We start from the raw sequence: 18648 nt of genomic DNA on the forward strand, positions 1-18648 counted from the left end.
CCAAAATCGTTCAATCAGATAAATAATCATTTAATAACTTTTTATATCCAATTATATTATAATTAAATGCTTGCATTTTCAAAGAACTTATCTTAATTTTAATCTTATATGCATATAAAAAAATTGTACCGTCCTTACTTAACTGACATTTACCTCGAAAAAAATTTCTTTATTTGCATATACTCAACATGAAAGGAATTGAAATTAATTTGTTTTTTAGCGAAACGTAAAAAGAGTCACTGTGCTATCGTTAATAGTTAATGATTGCATTTAATTATAATACCAAATCATTGTTATTTTTATTTATTGTACCTTCTAACACGAAGAATATAATCAACAAAATTCCTTTATTATAATAAACGAAAATATTGATGAGTCTGGAATTGAGAACCTTTAAATCCAGCGGTGTTGCGTGTACCTACCTATTTTTATTATGAATGGTTCTGATCTAACGAATAGCATTGAAACACCTCGTTTGGTCATTTCGTTGCCTTCATGACCCTCGTACCTCGGTACCTAGACCACTGTGATTATACTACGTTCACCTAGCATGTTTAGAGCATGTACACAATTCCATAATAGTTTGAAGTTAACCTCTACAGTATCCAATGCCTTTAGCGCTACCTAAGTATCCCTACCTTTCGATTCCTCACCGCCAGAGTGGATAACCGTTATTTTCCCTGGAAAATATTGACGTCCTCTGTTTGATTTACTGTGTTGGCATGACTTTAACTGCTCCTGTACCTTCTGACGTTTCTGAGCCATCCGTATGTTAGGTTATTTGGATTTAAATTTGATGATAAAGGTGTATCTTGTGAGTTTAGAATCGATGATTATATGTGCTATTGTTTATATATAGTCAAACTAGTCTTTTTTATATCTCACCATACGATTTTCTGTATTTACCGAACAACATGACAGCTACTTGTGTGGTTCTCCATCATTCTTCCAGACATTGCCCCTGCAAAATGTCCTTTAGCATTAATTACTGTGTTGTCTGTGTATCATAGGCAGTAAAAAAATCTACTAAGAAGAGATCGACAACTAATCTTGACCAGAATGTCGACGACGACAAAACTCCTCACCCACTTTCAAAACTCTCCTCACCAGTTTTTATATAAATTCAATATACTTTATTAACAAAACATATGCCGTTTATGGTAATGTCATCGAATGAATATGGAAACATGAAAAAATAAATTAAGAATAAGAAATTCATTAAGAATGTCCAATCTCTGAACTGTAGATTCTAGACCTCAAAATATGATGATTCTGCTCAACATGCCTTATGCAAATATTGTTAGTTTCCAAAGTTTAAATTTAAATTTTGATTTTCGCAATAATTTTTGAATCCTATGAATTTGAAATTTTCACAAGAATATATACATAAATATAAAATAAATGCCATTTTATCTTCATATATACATAATACATTACATTGCACAAAATGCCTTTTTGCTTATAACTTATTCCTGTAGCCTCCAACAATTGGGCTATCATTGTATGTCCAGCTTCACTTGAAATTTTTTGCTTACTATTATTCAGTTAAAACAATTGAATATAATGTTATTCTAATGTAAAAAATTTAATATAGAAATTTGGAAAAATATCTCAAGTCAGTTGCGTGACGATTAAGATTGTGAATATTGAAGTCCTTGAATTTTTTTTAAAAATTACTTGTGCGTGTTCCATCGAAAATACAAAGGCGTTAGGATATTCACTAGTTCACGCTGAGATTGGTTGTGAAGCTAGATGTGCTTAAAAAACACGTGTTCGCTATTCTTCTTTTCCACTTCTAGAGGCTACACTAATGAGAAAATGTAAATGAAGAAATCCATCGCAAGGTTAATGTCAGTGTCCGTTGCGAGTTTTGGTAGTGTTGATCATTTGATAAATGGTTGCCAATAGTTCAGCGTATAATTATAAACTTATACAGTTTTAAGATTACTATGATATACCGAACAAAATAGGCTTGTTAAGAGAATACAGGGGAATTTTATTATATAAAAAACACGTTCAGTAAGCTGAATTCACAGCTTCATTCAATGTACCTACGTTCTAGATTTGAAACCTGCAAACTCCTGCAACTCTGGGACCAAAAAATTTCGCAACATATCGCAGTAACGGTCACTATTCACATTCATTGCTTGGCCTCGTTGATCTTCATGAAAATAAGGACCAATAAAATTCCTTTAGCAGACATAGTGGCCCAAACAACGACCTTTGGGCTGTGCAGGGGTCGTTGATGCATTTTTCGCCTCGGATTCTCGACTGCCCAGTACCGACAATTCTGCATATTAACATGACCATTCAGGTGAAAATCGCTGCATCATTTCGTTCGCAAAATTCAGACGATTGGCATAGTCCGTATCCTTCAATTCTGGAACCAATTGAATTTTATAGGCTTTTAAATGCAAATCTTCCTTTAAAATCAAATGTAACGCTTGGCTTCGCTTTCGGATGGATAAAGATGGATTTCGACGAACCGACGCCTCAACTTCTTCAATTGTTTCTTCATTGCGAACTGAACGAGGGCGACCAGAGTTTTGAATTTTAACTGTCGCACCTGTATTCTCGAACATTCTGATCGGACGCTACGAACCCTACGAACCCCTCCTCGTTCCCTTTCATCGATCGGTTTCGAATGTGATGCGAAAACAAATACCCGATACTCTTTTTGGACACCTTGTATCAGTTATTGGCATATATATGCATATTGCATATACATATATATATATATATATATATATATATATATATATATATATATATATGTATATATATATATATATATATATATATATTTAAGGGTTGAACCCCGTTGGAATTTTAGAAATTATCGACGTTTCGGCTCTCACTTTTGTGGCATTTCAAGAAAAGGGATGGTTATTCGTTCATTGGATTATAATTATATGGGATCTATTGACGGGTTTTGGTGATTCGCGCGTGGAAAGTATATCATTGAAGTGGTATTAAAGCGAAGTGGATGAAGAAGGAGTGAAGTTGCCGGTAATCTCTGGCTATCCTCTCTCATTTAGAGAGTTCGGATGTTTCTCTATTTCGATAGTTTCTCGAATAATCCAGGTCTTGAAGGAGCAAAGTGGGGCGAAATACGTCGATTTGATTGGCCAATATAGGAACGGGGGCAATCTGAGCATGGGATTTCATACAGTTCATGGCGTTCATTGGATATTTTGTCTTTGACGGATCTGATTAGGTAAGAGAGGAGAGATTGGGTTATTTCAGCCACAAATATTCTTATCAGCTTTGATATTATCTCCTTATTTACCAACATCCCCATCGATGAAACTATCTTAGACACTAGTCACCACATCACCCCAGATTATCTTTCGCTCATCAAACATTGTATGTTCAATACCTACTCCAAATTTTAAGTAAATTTCTAGCGGCAGCTCAAAGGTGTTCCCATAGGATCCCCTCTCTTCCGTCATTGCCAACATTTTCATGAACCATCTGAAAATGAAGCAGTTTCCTCCTCTATCTCCAACCAAGTTATTGATTACGATATTTTGATGATACTTTTGTCATTTGGACCCATGGAAGAGACTTTATATTCCTTCCTGGTCCATCTGAATGGCGTACATCCAGTTCACGATGTAGGTGGAGGAAATGTCTGCCGTTCCTTGACGTCATAATCAGAAAAATTTTTCAACACGGTTTCTCTCACTCCGTTTATCGCAAACCCACTCATGCTAATCGTTTCCTCAACGCTCAATCCCATGATTGATTGATACACTCGTATCACGATCCATCTCGTTGACTGACAAATCCAGTCGACCATCTGAAAATAATTTTTTTAGGCACACATTGTTTCGGAATGGTTAAAACAAATCCAAAATTTTTAGGAGCGTCCACAAAATTTCATCTCCAGCTCTTCCATCCTCCTGCACTGGTTTGATTAACTGAGGCTATCCCTTCCTCATATCAAAGTTGTAATAGACAAAATTCGCAGAATCTTCAAACTCCTCGGTATTTGTACACTCTTCAAACCCAATCAGAAACTCTTCTGACCAATATCCAAATCAACACCATGGAGTGTATGAAATCTCCTGCTCAGATTGCTCCCGTTCCTATATTGGTCAGAAAAATCGATGTATTTTCGTCGGAGCCTAGGAACACTTGTTCTCTGTCACTAGTTCTGATATTTCTTCCATCCTTGCCCAACATAGTGTTCATATCGGACACCCTTTCGATTTCAATAGATCCAAGACTTCCAAACTGTCTGAACACAATGGACGATTGTCAGATATTGCCTGCAACTTCGAAACACCTTCTTCATCCACTTCGTTCCAATACCACTCCAGTCAACAACAACATTTCCTCTAAAACTCCCCGAGAAATGGATCTCCACACATTTATTATCCCTCCCTCCAATAGGTCCCCTATAATTACAAGGTCCATGCGACTAGCTCCCCAGTTATCTCAAGAGCAGCAGTGAGTGTGTTAGTGTCAACAGTGTTTTTGATGGTGAGCATATTATTTTTATTTTCTATTTTATTCATTTTATATTTTTTGTTTCAGCTTTTCTTTCCTCGGTACAATTACAAGGAGTAGGGAAATTGAGGCCTTGGAATCAAATAGGAAAAAGGGGTAATTCGTTGCGTGATTGAGACCACTTCTTACCAATGAACCAATAACCATTCTATTCCCACCCTTTTCTTGATAATGGCTCCAAAGTGGGAGCCGAAACGTCGAGAATTTTTAAAATTCCAACGCGGTTGAACCCGTGAACACTTAGTTATTTTGTTCATAATCCTGACCGCTGAAGTAGAAACAAAACCACCATATTCAAAAAAAAATCTTGAGGTACCTAGAATCTTAGGTTAGAAATTTGGAAGTTGAAAGAGATCAACATCAACAATTTTTAGACTAAAGATGTTTTAAAATCATTATATCATTATAGCTTATCGTTAGATTAGCTAAATGTGTATAGTAGAATTATTCCAGTTTCTTGTTTTATGTATAACTGTTATCAAACAAGTTTCTAGAAAAATTTCTATAGGTGATCACAAAATGGCGATATATTCTACCAATAATTATTTATACTTCATCCACATCATAAAGTATATATTACCAATTTTTTTTCAATTTGATAACGCACAGAAAACAAATGTGAAGTTTCAAGCAATTGTCAAATATTAAAAGTTTTTACGTATATTCAATTCCCATTTCATAATTGTTTGTATTTTTAGTGAAATAAATATTTTCTAATGAGAGCTATTTGAGTTGTTCAAGAAATGAACGTTCTTGTAACTGTAAAAAATATTTGCTTTGAGATTTTACAAGAGATCACGTATACATGATGATTTTTAAACATTTTTATTGATTTACTAGTCGTGTGAGAGAGCTCGTTACCACCAATCTATACAGAGTTGTCCACTAAGTAAACTATAAATAATTCATTTTGTCTGAATGAATAGATGCAGATTTGTTTGCTTTGTAGTCATTACATTTTTTAAAATGGAAATTGATTAATTTTCAAGTATCATACAAAACAAGAAGCAATTTTTGTTTCTGATGATAAATGCAAATAATCTCCCCATTGGTTGAATGGTAGAGTTAAGTTATATAAAATTATGTAGCAAATCCCCTCAAAAGTAAGTGTGCAGCTTCATTTATTCATTTATCTAGTAGTATTGAAAAAATTCATCTCTTCTAGGTTTTACAGCCTTACAGTTCAGTGTTTAATGAATGAATAGTTATAAAGAACATTCAGTTTTTTTTTGTATATTTCCTCTATTATTTTATATATAGAATATATAGACGGCCATTGATTTTTTAGTAATATTTGAAGTAAACACTTTCAACCGTTAGTTTCCAATCATTTAGAAAAAAAGCACGCAGTCAAATTTTTCTGGAATATTAACAGACTATACAGTTTGATTAACACAGTACGCTACCCATACGATGATTGTTTTACTGCTGTACCCATTCCTCATTCCTTGACATCCATAAATTTAAATTACTCAAATTTCTCCCATTCAATCCATGGTTTTCCAATGTATCTTCGACGTATCTCTTTCAGTTATCAAATAGTCTACCACATTGAATTCTTTCTGTTGGAATGCCTTACAGATCTTCTTTAGCCAGAAACCTTCCCTCCAATGAAGGTGGCCATACCAACTGAGTCGGTTACATTCTATTCCAATTTTAATATCATCGTTGTTGACATTCTTGGAATTTAAGCGCTGTTTTCCAAGATCTCAACCTCCTTAGTTTTCTTCTTCAACTACTACGTACTCAATTCTTGAATAGTCATAGTAAGTAACCAGTTATTCTAGGAGCTTTCTCAATTTGTAGCTAGCGATATCTTCATCATAGAGTCATTTTTTTTAACCTCGTTACCGATATTGTAGTATAGAATTTAATGATCATATAAGATTGACTGACATCTTTCAAAAATTATTAAAAAAAAATAATTTTATAACAGAAGAGACCTATCAGTTTTATATCTATTTATGGTCACTTCCAACTGCGAACTATTCAGTTCGGGTCTCAAGCCCAAACGAGGGTTGTTGAACTGCTCCGATGAGACGTAAAAACGTCGAAACTAGTCAGTAGTTAGACCCTCTCCTTGCATTGGCGAGCCATTGGTGATGTTAATGTCGACAAAAAGGTCGATTTTCATCACGCTCTTCAATATTCGTCGAGGCATTATTCTTGAAAGTAGTTGTTTTCTACTTTATTCTTTAAAGAACGGCAACATACAGAATATGGAGATTGACGATATTTTTCGTTGCTTGGTAAAATCTTGAGAATGGACAGAATTTCAATATGTTCAACCTGATCTTTTCACAAATGGTTTTTCAATGTAAGCCTCAAAAATTGATTAAAATAATTTTCGCTGCCTTCATAGAACATACTAAAAATTCTATCTTTGACAATTATGCTAGAAATACATTTTAAACATTTATTTTTACCTCCCACAGCGACTTCCTATAAATACTTCTATATATTTCAAAATACACATTTTAATAAATAATCATCAAACTTGTAGATGTTTAATCGAGAACATATGTTTTGTTCCGTGTATCTATTTTTTAATCATCTATTTTTACGAGAATTTGACACGGATTCTTGTGTTGTTTGAGAAAAGTATGGAAATATTCAAATCTGAATAACAACGCCCAGAATCCTTAATGTTCTTCGACAAAAATCTATTACAATAATGAGAACAAACTCTTAGTATTCGATAGAAATGAATTAGCACTGAGAAATTGAATTATCATTGACCAGTAACAATTGCAAAGTGAAACAATAACCACCTTTTTACCATTATAATAATCGCTCAACCTTCAAGATGAACGTACAACATCCTGTAAAATGGTTTCTTCCAATGATGAAATGCATATTCCTACAAGACAATAGCATCAGTTTACTACTTTTTAATAAAGGAAATCTCACTAATTGCAAAGGCTATTAAAACTAATAGACATATTCATTAATTTGGAAGAAAGTGAAATATTTTTATTTAATGACCATTATTATTTAATTCTTCACATAATTACGTTTGTAGAAGACATATACAAATAATGTTATGTGGATTTTGTAGTGTATTATTAGTGTATGATTAATTTGGAAAAATTAGGTTTCCACTTATACAAGTAGATAATGTGTGGTGTTCAGATATATTTTTAGATAATAATAGACACGTACAAAACTCAAGATTTATATGAAAATTCATTATATATACCTATTTAAAATATTCATTGGAAACTTCCAAATGATAGTTCCCCTTTTTTGTCTTGACAAAGCACTCGTTTTTTTGGGGGGGAAAACTAGAAATGCAACGAAGAAAGACAATATTGAAGTTGGCGAAAAATATGACATATTATTATCATTCTAAATCTTCTACTGAAATAATTTTTGTGTCACCTATTCTGAACCGATGGGTGAATTATGCTTTCGTTACAAGAAAAAATACAATAACTTTCACATATCTCTACATGCATACGTAATGTATAGAATATTCCCCGAATAACTAGAAACCTAGAAGTTACTACGTAGCGCTTATCTGCTAAATTATTTTCAATTTTTAATACAATCCACTAGCCTCACACATATATTTCAACTATTTTTAGAATAAGAAATTAACTACACACCTTAACGGTTTACTAAGTCTTTTGGATACGTTAAACGTTGTTAGTATTCCTAGTTTCTTTAATTTAGCACCATTTACTTAACCGTGGGTGGGATTAAACGACCCTATCCAGCTGAGATACGGTCAGGACGTGATTATCAATTCTGACCTTTTTTAAACTTTTAATTTTCTTATTCCGTATCAAATTTAAAATAGCAAGTTAAAATGTTTGTTCAAATATATTACCAGGGAGATTCAAAACTACTCTGTTACTTCTATGAGGGAAATATTATCAAATATTATTACTACACAAGCATATGAACGCAACTTAACATTTAAAACTACATTGAAAGTATTTAGAGAAAAGAATTATGAAAAACATATTAAAAAGGAGTCATGATTGACATTACTTATAGGCGGATGGCGGTGATGTATTGCCACCTGATAAAGTCATGCGACTGAAGGGGGTTGAATTAAAGAAAAGTCCAAAATAAAATAGATATATGTGAAAAAAATTCTTGATTCATTTGAAAATAGGATTGATTAAACTATAATATAACCTCGAGTAGTTCCACAATCTTCCTAGAACTAGAATCAGCAAAATGATTTTACAAAATGTACAATAAATGATAATTCATGCATATGTTCTTTGTACATGTTCTTGTTCAATTAATACTCAGTATGAATATATTTACATATTATACATATGTGTCTCATTTCTATCTATACACTCCATTTCATATATTGCCAGATTTATCCTAATAACTAAATTTCTACAAACTAAATTCTAATTTTCATAAATGTAACTCTTCTTATTTAGATTATTACAAGTTGAACATAACTAATATATGTATAATAAATATGTACAGAGTTCAAATATTTGCAGAGGTATATAACAACCTATTAGTTTCTATAATTTTCTCAGTTCGATCTGATATACCCGAGGTACCACGCATAAAAAATGAATATTTTTTTAGGCAAGCAATTACTTTCAAAAGGTACTAGAAATTGCGATCCGATGTTTGATTGAAAAGTTACAACGATTTAAAAAAAAAATAATTTTATTTTCAATAAAATAATAGAAATTGTTCATAAAACATTGCTCTTTGATACAAAATATCATTGAAACGACTTGTTGACTTGAAAAGAGCGTGAACGCCGATGATACTTCACATTTTTCTGCTTATACAAAAGACAATAAGTTTGTTTAAAAAATTATTGGGTGAAGCAGCAAGGAGATATATGACATTCTAAATATATCGTATGTTATCAAAAATTGTCTTAAGCTGTTTTGGTGATGCGTAACGATTAATGAAACTTAATGCATTATTACAGAAGAGAATACAATAAAAGGGATTTAGCGAACAATTGCCAGTGAACATCGTCATTTAAAAAAATAGAAAGTCATCTTTCACCAAAACAATCCTATTCCAAGGCTTTGCATACCTTGCATTAGTTACGCATCTCGCATCCACCCTATTTTTCAAATTTAATCCCCACAACGTTTGCCAATTCACAGTCCTAAAAATCACAGAAAAATATTTCTGGCCAGTGATTTTTGAGTCATTTTGATATTTTTAGTCAAACATTAGTTGATAATTAGAATAATATAAGTTGATTATATTGTTGAGTTTTATGGTTTTTTTGGTTACGTGAGTAAATATATTTTCATAGAAGAACAGATATTTTTAGAATATTTCTTCATTCTCAGCTATAGATCATTTTTTTAATTTTTTGTTCTGAAAGGCCATCTGTAATTTTATATTTTTGCATGCTAATAATTTAATTGTTTGTATTTGATTTATGAAGCGCAAAGCACTCAATAAAATTTTTCATTCCAGTTTATTTCTTTCAAATTTAATAATGTCACATTATTTTTCTGCATAAAAATTATTTTTTTATTAACACCAGTACTAAAAACAATCGAAAATTATGAGTAAATAATTTTAATGAAAACTGTATTTGCATAAAAAATAAATTCATAGAATTGTGATGTGTTGGAAAAATGTTTTAACAATTAATGTTTTGTGACTCTGTGTAATGCTGATCGCGGTTTTAAGAATGAAGCTAATTGCCAATTAAAGTGAATAATGAATGGAACCAATAATACTTACTTTCATCCGAGTAAACACTACTGGTTGATTTATCAGATAATTTATTAACACATTGATTATGAGTTTCGTACTCTGAACAAAATTTTTATTTACAAAACTCTTTCTTTTTGATTCTAATGAAAAAAAATAGCATAAAATACACTTGAAAGTTGTTATAAAAGATTTCTCCCGTAGACCTTCGTTTTTATGAGATAATCAATGTGCACAATTAATATGATCATTAATACATTGGAAATTCGAAAATACAGTACACAGGTTTACACAACATAATATATAAGCTACCGAACATTTAGAGTCTAGCTCATTTGTCCCAAAATAACGAATATCTTCGAACTAATAACTGCTTATATAAGAATGGAAATGAACCATTTAAAGTGAAAACATATATTAATAATATCGTACAAAATCACATGTGAGAGATTTTACAAAAATGATTTTTGTCTTTAAACTTCAGAATGTCTTATAGATTATAATATCAGTCAATAACTAAGCAATGTATGAAGAAGAATTTCGATTGATTAGATATTAATTTTTGATGGAAGAAATACTTTAAGCAAAATAATTATCTGGACTCTTTATTGCATAAAGAACAGTTAGAGAGTAGTGGTATATTTGATTTGATCGATCGTTAATTCGAATAGGGATTCGAAGAAACTATTTGATCATTCATAATAACATGACTATGACTGTTGCGTACAAATATTGAGCAAATTTTCGTATATCGAAAGTTGTATGACATTTGTACTGATAACAAATCGTAAATCTATGCATTTCACCTCGATATCAAACAGCAATCAACTTTGTTAATGTAAACGGTTGCCTGTAAGACACAAAAGACACCAATTTTTTATCATAAGTCCTTGGAGAAATTCCGAAAACGTTGTACGTATATCAAAAACAAACTGCTTGGTCAACAAATTTCAACATCAGAAGAAGCCATTTCTGTGGTAAAAACGCATATTTTGGATCTACCTCCAACTGAGGTAGATCCAAAATAAATTCGAACGTAAGGTTAGGTTGTTTCCATTCATTGTTTTGTATGCATTTACTCTTAATGAACTAAAGAGACTAAAAGGTGAGTTAGTTTAGAATAGGCATAAAAATGTTTCTATTAATTACCTTGATATTGGAACGACAGATCGCTTAAAAGGATCTCGTTGATCAAATTGAACGAACTTCTTTGCCATCCATTGTATAATACAAAGTTGGTATCAAAGCAAAGAAAGTTAATTATTGTTAACGTGACAGGTATCATGCTAATTAATGAAAACACTAGAATTAATTGTTAATTTCTAGAATGCTTTAAATACCTTAATAAATGATTATCATACATATACCCAAAATTTCAGAGATTTTGCTTAGCAGTGTAAACATTGTTATAACATTTGAGCCTGTTACAGTATGATCTTGCATACTTTTTTACAATAAAATGTAAATAGGAATGATCAAAATACCGTATTTCCGTAAAATGTTGATGGAAGTATGTACAATTAGAGTTACATTCAATATATTATTACTGTAATTCATTTTAATATCTTTTGTTTATTTCTATTCATACCGGAACGTTTCTGTGAATGGCGTGGATTATTTTTTATTCGTAAATATGTAAAGCATCTGTCCATACCGTGCGTATCCGGTTTCCGTTTTTTTTATAAATTAGTGTGTAATTATAGATGGTTTAATAATTTGAATGTGATTTTTTCAAAGTTATTTTTGAAATGTCACAAATAACCTTTTTTAAATTAAATAAATTACCACTTAAAGCTTCCTATTAATTTGGAATCGACGTACACATTCCCGTCCTTGATTCAATACTGATCGATTTCTATTCTATTTAGTAAGATACTGAATTTACATAGGGACAAAGGGCCTATTCCTTACAGCCCACTCTATATTTTATTACTTAAGGAATGAATGTGAGATTTCCTACCAAATTGGTGTTTGCTGAAAAAACGATACTTTAATGAAAATATATTGTACGAACTTGTCCACGACATGGACCGTGAAACAGGTTCTGTTCGGTTATGATGGAAGAGTTTAAGGTTTGGCGAATGCGGACATCCTCAGAAAGGCTGTTTACATGTTTCTTATGAATTATTTACAGAGGAGATTTGTTTTAATTGTCTCTATAATTTCTAGGAAATCCGTTTTATTTGATTGTTTTCGAGAATCGATTTATTCGAGAAATTCTTTTTGGTATAAATACTCGCACGTTAATCAGCGAAAAAGTCAGTAAATAATTGAATGTTATAGTGAACGGATCGAAATAGTAAAAAGTCACCGATGTATTCAAATAAATTATCTAAGTTGATGAATAGTTTAAATTTGATCTTACATTGACCAATTATGCAATGAAAGAAAATAAATTTCAACGTGTCACAAGCCTCAATTCATTAATGTTTACAATTTTAAAAATTGTTTTACTTTTACTTATTACATATTTTTATATTGTCCTTTGCCACACTCCCACCATAAAAACAATTATGAAAATTACATATGTACATTAATAAGTTCAGAATTGCGGCGTATCAAATTATTATTTCTTTTTAAAAATTATCTAATTCATCAAATTAAAAAATCAATATTGAAATTGACTATCGAGCGTATTGATTCTGGTTGATATCTAAATAGTTGTTAATTTTCATTGGTTAGATCATGAATGGCATACGAAATTTTCATAGGTTAGATGCCAGCAATGAATTACCTAACATAGAAATTGCTTGTTTAAATTGTGACAAGAAATACATTGGTTGAAGAGTTAAGAGAACACTTACCAATTACCAATGAGATAACGTCTCACAAAAGTGATAGGAAATTATATTAAAAACTACAGACTACCAAAAACGTCTATTTTTAGGACCAGTATATATTGCCCAAAATAATCAATGTAATAATAAAAAAACTGACCCAAATAACCTTAGTGTAAACTATGCATATATTTGAGATTTCGAAAAAACAAATTTTATAAAAGAAATTCAACGTCATCGGTAACTAACTAACCTTATCTAACACATGAGATTCAATTCACTCATAGCGACCTAACCTATAAAAATTTATATAAAATATATAATATATATATATATATATATATATATATATATATATATATATATATATAAAATCCATTCAGAAAATATTTTAACGAATAATTTTATAATAATATATATACCTACAGATTGTCATTTGTTACTCAGGAATACACTTACCTGAAACAAAGAAAGTACATAATTACTATGTAAATTAGTGAATTTTAAAGTTGAGCACTTAATAAATAGACTTTTATAGAAATGAAAAGAAAACATAGCGTTATGCTGTTTAATGAGAATAAATTTATAATTCAGATAATCAATTTTAATTGACACGTAAATATATGTATTTAGACTTATGAAGTGTTATCAGACATTGACTAATTTTTGGCTAATTTTTCAAATTTAAATATTGACAGTGACAATAAAATGAATACTGATGGTAACCAATAATTATGACATCGGTAACAAAAGAAAAATGTTGATAGTAATAAGCAGTGCATTAGGTAAGACATTTAGGGAAGATGTAAAGATGTATGTATAAAAATAACCGACATTATTCAGAAGTGAGAAGTAGTGGGTTAAGAATTGGATATAAGGAAGTGAAAGAAAAGATGGGTATTTGGAATTGAAGTGAGAATGGATAAGGGAGTGCCTGTTGAGAATTAAGTTGAATTTAACGTAGAATTGATATATTTTCAAAGTAAGAGCCTCATTCAATCACCTCACATTAAGATAGATAGAAATTGATTATAATAAAAAATGCATTTGATTATTGATAATTAAAAAATGGTGAAAAGTGAAATAAGTAAACAATTTCGTATTCGAATATAGAATATTCAACTGATGAAGTATGCACTATTTAGGTTTCATTATATGTATATTTCTGATCAAGCCCCCCTTAATGATTTTCAATAGAAGCTTTCAATATCTTCCAAAAAAAACAAAATGAAGTGATTCAATGTACATAATTCTATAATTCAATTTTTATCGTAATATTATATATAATCATAGACCCATGCGTATCCTTTGTGGGTGTCGTGTACGGGTGTCCGGTGTTTGTGTCTTTTTAATCATATACAAGTTTTTGTCACTCTTTTGTATTTCTGGCATTTTCCATAGCCTTTCTCCATTAACATAATAAAGTCTAATAAATTGCGACCACTATCTATAAAGAACGAATGTTTCGGTGTCCTCGTTAAAAATTTGGATCATCTATAATAAAGTGTCCCAATTTTTTTGCTCCAATCTAAATCTAAAGAATGTCGTTTGGCAAATCCCCAAAAACTAGTGCTAACCTAGCACACGGTTAAAATGATGAAACCCGATAATTTCCAGTTTATTGTCAAGCTTTATGTCATGTAATCATGAAAAATATTCTCGTGAAAAATATTCAGCACTTTCAAATTAGAAAAGTTTACTCACATTTTTAGAAAAATAATTTTGGTTATTTAAAACTTAAGATACTCAGAGGATACAATTTTTTACATTTTCGGCAAACAAATTATAAGCTGTTACATGCGCACCTAAAACCAAATTTTGTTCCCTTGAAGTACTGTTTTTCAAACGATAGTAAGCTCATTCCCTCTATTAATTGAGTAGATATATTGTTTTCGAGTAAACAAGTTAAAAAATCGTGGTTTTAACTAAATATTATTATTTAGGGGAGAAATTTTTGAGCCAAAATCTTAGCTTAAAAGGTATTACGACGATGATTATCCAGGTTTAAACGTGGTAACGTGAAATTGAGGAACCTAGTAGACAAGGTATCACTAGGATATCATTTGGAAGAGTTTACACTATTTTATGTGAGCATAAATTTCATTTTTCTTTTCAAAGTGGAAGTTTCCAGTAAATCGCGCATTTGAAAATATATAATTATTCCGAAATGAAATCTAAAATAGAAAAAGCGATATTACATGTGATATGTTGAAGTAAAAAACATGTTTAGGATGTCTACCTCAACAATATATGGTTAGTGTTTCGCTTATCAATACTGACAGATGATATAGAACGTTATCTTGTTTACAAAATCAAACTGCACATGTCTCAGTATTCGAGATGTGTGTACGTGACAATCGACAATTGGTTATATACCTGGAAAATAAGTTGTGCAATTCAATGAATACAAATTTTTTAAGTAGCAATATTTTTAATTGTTTGCAAATATACAATAACATGAATATAAAATCATTGAAAATTACTTGAAAATAGTAGAGATGAAATTAGATATTTTTATTTTCTTTTTCATTTTAGTTTAATTACAATGTTTTTAATGATAAATTGCACGAAATTTCATTAAACAAATCCAAGTTACTCTTCATAATGATAATGCGTTTATTATAAGGTCTTTGCCACCTTGGTAACGAAGATGTTTATGTTATGAAGAAAATACCAATGCATATTAATTTATATTCTTAGCTTTCAAATAACTAGGAATTTATCTTCATAATTTCATTATGACCATAAATATAGAATAACAATATGAGTGAGCATATGAAAAATATTTAATGTTTATTAATATTTTAAGTATGAATTCAATATTTCAGTTTGTTGTTGTTTAATTTTTCCACAATCTCACTACGAAACGTTTATATTAAATCAGTTAAACACCAAACTGTACTATTTTTAATATATTTTACCGAGCTTTCATGCATCGGGGACTGAAATGTAAAAATATCTATAAAAGTATAGCAGTAATAAAATTACTTACATTGGTTAGTTAAGAATTTCGGTGTCTTAAATGTTATTGTTGTTGTTGTTTTTTTAAATTATTAAATTCGAAAATCAATATTCAAATTGATGCTTGATAGAAATATCAAACTTATTGATTTCGGTTGCTATTGAAATCGTCGTTAATTTTCATAGGTTAGATTAATCTAGGTATAATGAATGATGTTGAATATTTATTAGTCAATTATTTATAAATATGGTTGAGTTCAAATAAGAACTCCTGAACGAGAGGCAGAGATTGATGCCTTAACCCTCTCTTGATAATGGTTTCAAAGTAGGAGACGAAATGTCGTGAATTCTCAAAATTCCTAGCCGTTTAATCTATCAATAAATTTCAACAACATGAACCAAATAACACCACTCGCTGGTGTTGTTTTAAGTTCGGTTCAGAAACTCCGAACGAAAGATGGTTACTCCACCCTGATGAGACGCAAAAACGTCGTAACTAGTCAGTGGTAACAATCCATTCCTAGCAATTGTTGAGAGCCATTAGATATGTTGATATCGACAAAAAGGTTGATCAACATCACGTTCTCCATCTCATCCTATATCAAAAAGATCATTGACCTGATTTAAACACTAATTTTCAATCAGAATTGACCTCGATTCTGCGATCAAAATTTGGCTTATGAATATCTTCGACTGAGGTGAGGTTACGATGAGCTTTCAGTGTCGAGATAGATAATTTCAGGCCACAACAAGAATAATAAAACATAACATTTCCTCGTTCAAAGAAGGCACATCTGGATTAGTTATGTTCGTTCGGCTAGAAACAACTAAAGTAACATATGAACATTTTTTAATTATACGTAAGTAAACCATTCAGTCCTTAATGCTGTCACTTCTTTGCTTTTTTTAATGTTTTTGGGAGCAATACCCTCAATCATTTTTAACCTATTGAAAAGAGAATGATATCAATATACTTCAATGGAAGTATATATTTATGAAAAAAATATAACTCATAAAATACATCAGATTACAATATACAGTGAGCACTATAATAGTTGGCAAAACGCTAAAAGCTTGATGTGACCATTGAGGGAGAAGCTGCGAATTTTTTTCGTGCAGGCTAACGTTTTGAATAAATTAATACTGTCGAATTAGTGTCAATGAGACATGAAATGGAAAATGGATGTGGTTATAAAAGATTTTTTTGAAAACCTATAAAAGTATAACAATAATAAAAATTACTTACATCAATTAGTTTAAATTTGAGCTGTATCAAATTTTGTTGTTTGGTTTGGGAAAACTATTGAATTCATCATTCAGAAATCAATATTCAAATTAACGCTTATTGATTCTGGTTGCTCTCAAAATCGTTGTTAATTTAGAATATGAATGATGATGAAAATTGTTTGGTTAGATCAGGGATGGGGAAACTACGGCCCGCGGGCCATCTCCTGCCCCCAAAGCGTTGAAGTCCGGCCCGCAACCGGCAAACAAAAGTTAAGTACAATTTTCTTTTTATCAGAAATTACATTCTTATGAATTGGCAGTGAAGGCAGTACACATCGGGCATAAAACCCGTAAGTCCGACTGTCGTCGAACGCACTACCCATTTGAGGCAACTATTTTTGAACACCAGCAAATTGGAATTTTATAAGTTCTTATCTCGGACACAATACCCAAATTTAGTTTCCCACGCCCAGAAAATAGTGGCTATGTTTGGTACAAGCTATTTGTGCGGACAATTCAATAATGAAAAAACTGTCTTCGTAATAAGTTTTCAGATGACCACCTTTTTTCATTGTTAAAAATTTCAGCATCCCAAATGGAGCCCAGCTTATGATGAAATCATACAGAAACAAAAACAGTTCCACATGTTCCCACAAAGACCAGCGCCCCTCAACCTTCTACTTCGCAGCCAACTTGAGTTCAATTAATTGCAATTAAAAATGTTATTTTTCAATATTGCACAATAAATTAGTATTTCAGAAAAATTATGGCACTATTTTTATTTTAGTAAATAATGTAATGCCTCAACTTGGCCCGCCATATATTTCATTAGCAAAAATGCGAAGAAAAAAGTTTCCCCATCCCTGGGTTAGATTATGAATGACATTGAATTTTTGTAGGTTAGATTAGGTCTAAATCTAAAATATATGCCTGAATTATATAAAGTTTTTTTACTAATACACGATCACCTCAAAAAGGAACAAGGAATTGAAAAACAGTCGAAACCCTTAGTGCAAAAGGCACCAAAAGACCTGCTAAAAGCAAACAGGAGCTATAGTAAGAGGAAACTACATCATTAAAATTTGAGGTTTCTAGCAAAATTGACAATGCTCAAAACACCTCCAAAAATAGATATCGGACTTATACAAGAACAATGGCTAAATAGAGGCCGTATTCAAGGCATCAACAGATTCAATCCAAAACCATTCAAACCAAATTGCACTATTTAAATAGCCAAACGATGAATGCAGCAACCATGAAAAAGAAAGTTTAGAGATACTTTTAAAGACACACTTTTCCGGTTTAGAAGTCACTAAAAATTTTGAAAATCAGAAGAATATACTAGAAGAAGGGATGAATGTTCATAACAGGAGAAGCAAAATTTTGGCATGAAAAATCTTTTCAATAAACAGTATGAAATGGACGATTGAGACTTTCAATCTCAAAAAATTACCTGACAAAGATGGCATTTTCCATCCATGCTATAGAAAGGTTTCGA

At 31.1% G+C, this 18648-nt stretch overlaps 1 protein-coding gene across 7 annotated transcripts in view; it reads right to left on the bottom strand.

The window, feature by feature from the left end:
- The window catches only part of LOC130893801 (uncharacterized), a 101129-nt gene that overhangs the window by 60463 nt on the left and 22018 nt on the right, over positions 1-18648 (bottom strand). Inside the window, exon 1 of one of the 7 annotated variants that reach the window (XM_057800245.1) lies at positions 13389-13405. The exons of the other annotated variants lie outside the window; for them this stretch is intronic. The gene's annotated coding sequence lies outside the window, so the exon portion shown is untranslated. Of the gene's footprint in view, positions 1-13388; positions 13406-18648 lie in introns of those variants that run through there. 7 annotated transcript variants of the gene reach the window in all.

Source organism: Diorhabda carinulata, chromosome 1 (assembly GCF_026250575.1).
Source record: "Diorhabda carinulata isolate Delta chromosome 1, icDioCari1.1, whole genome shotgun sequence".
NCBI classification, from domain to species: Eukaryota; Metazoa; Arthropoda; class Insecta; order Coleoptera; family Chrysomelidae; genus Diorhabda; species Diorhabda carinulata.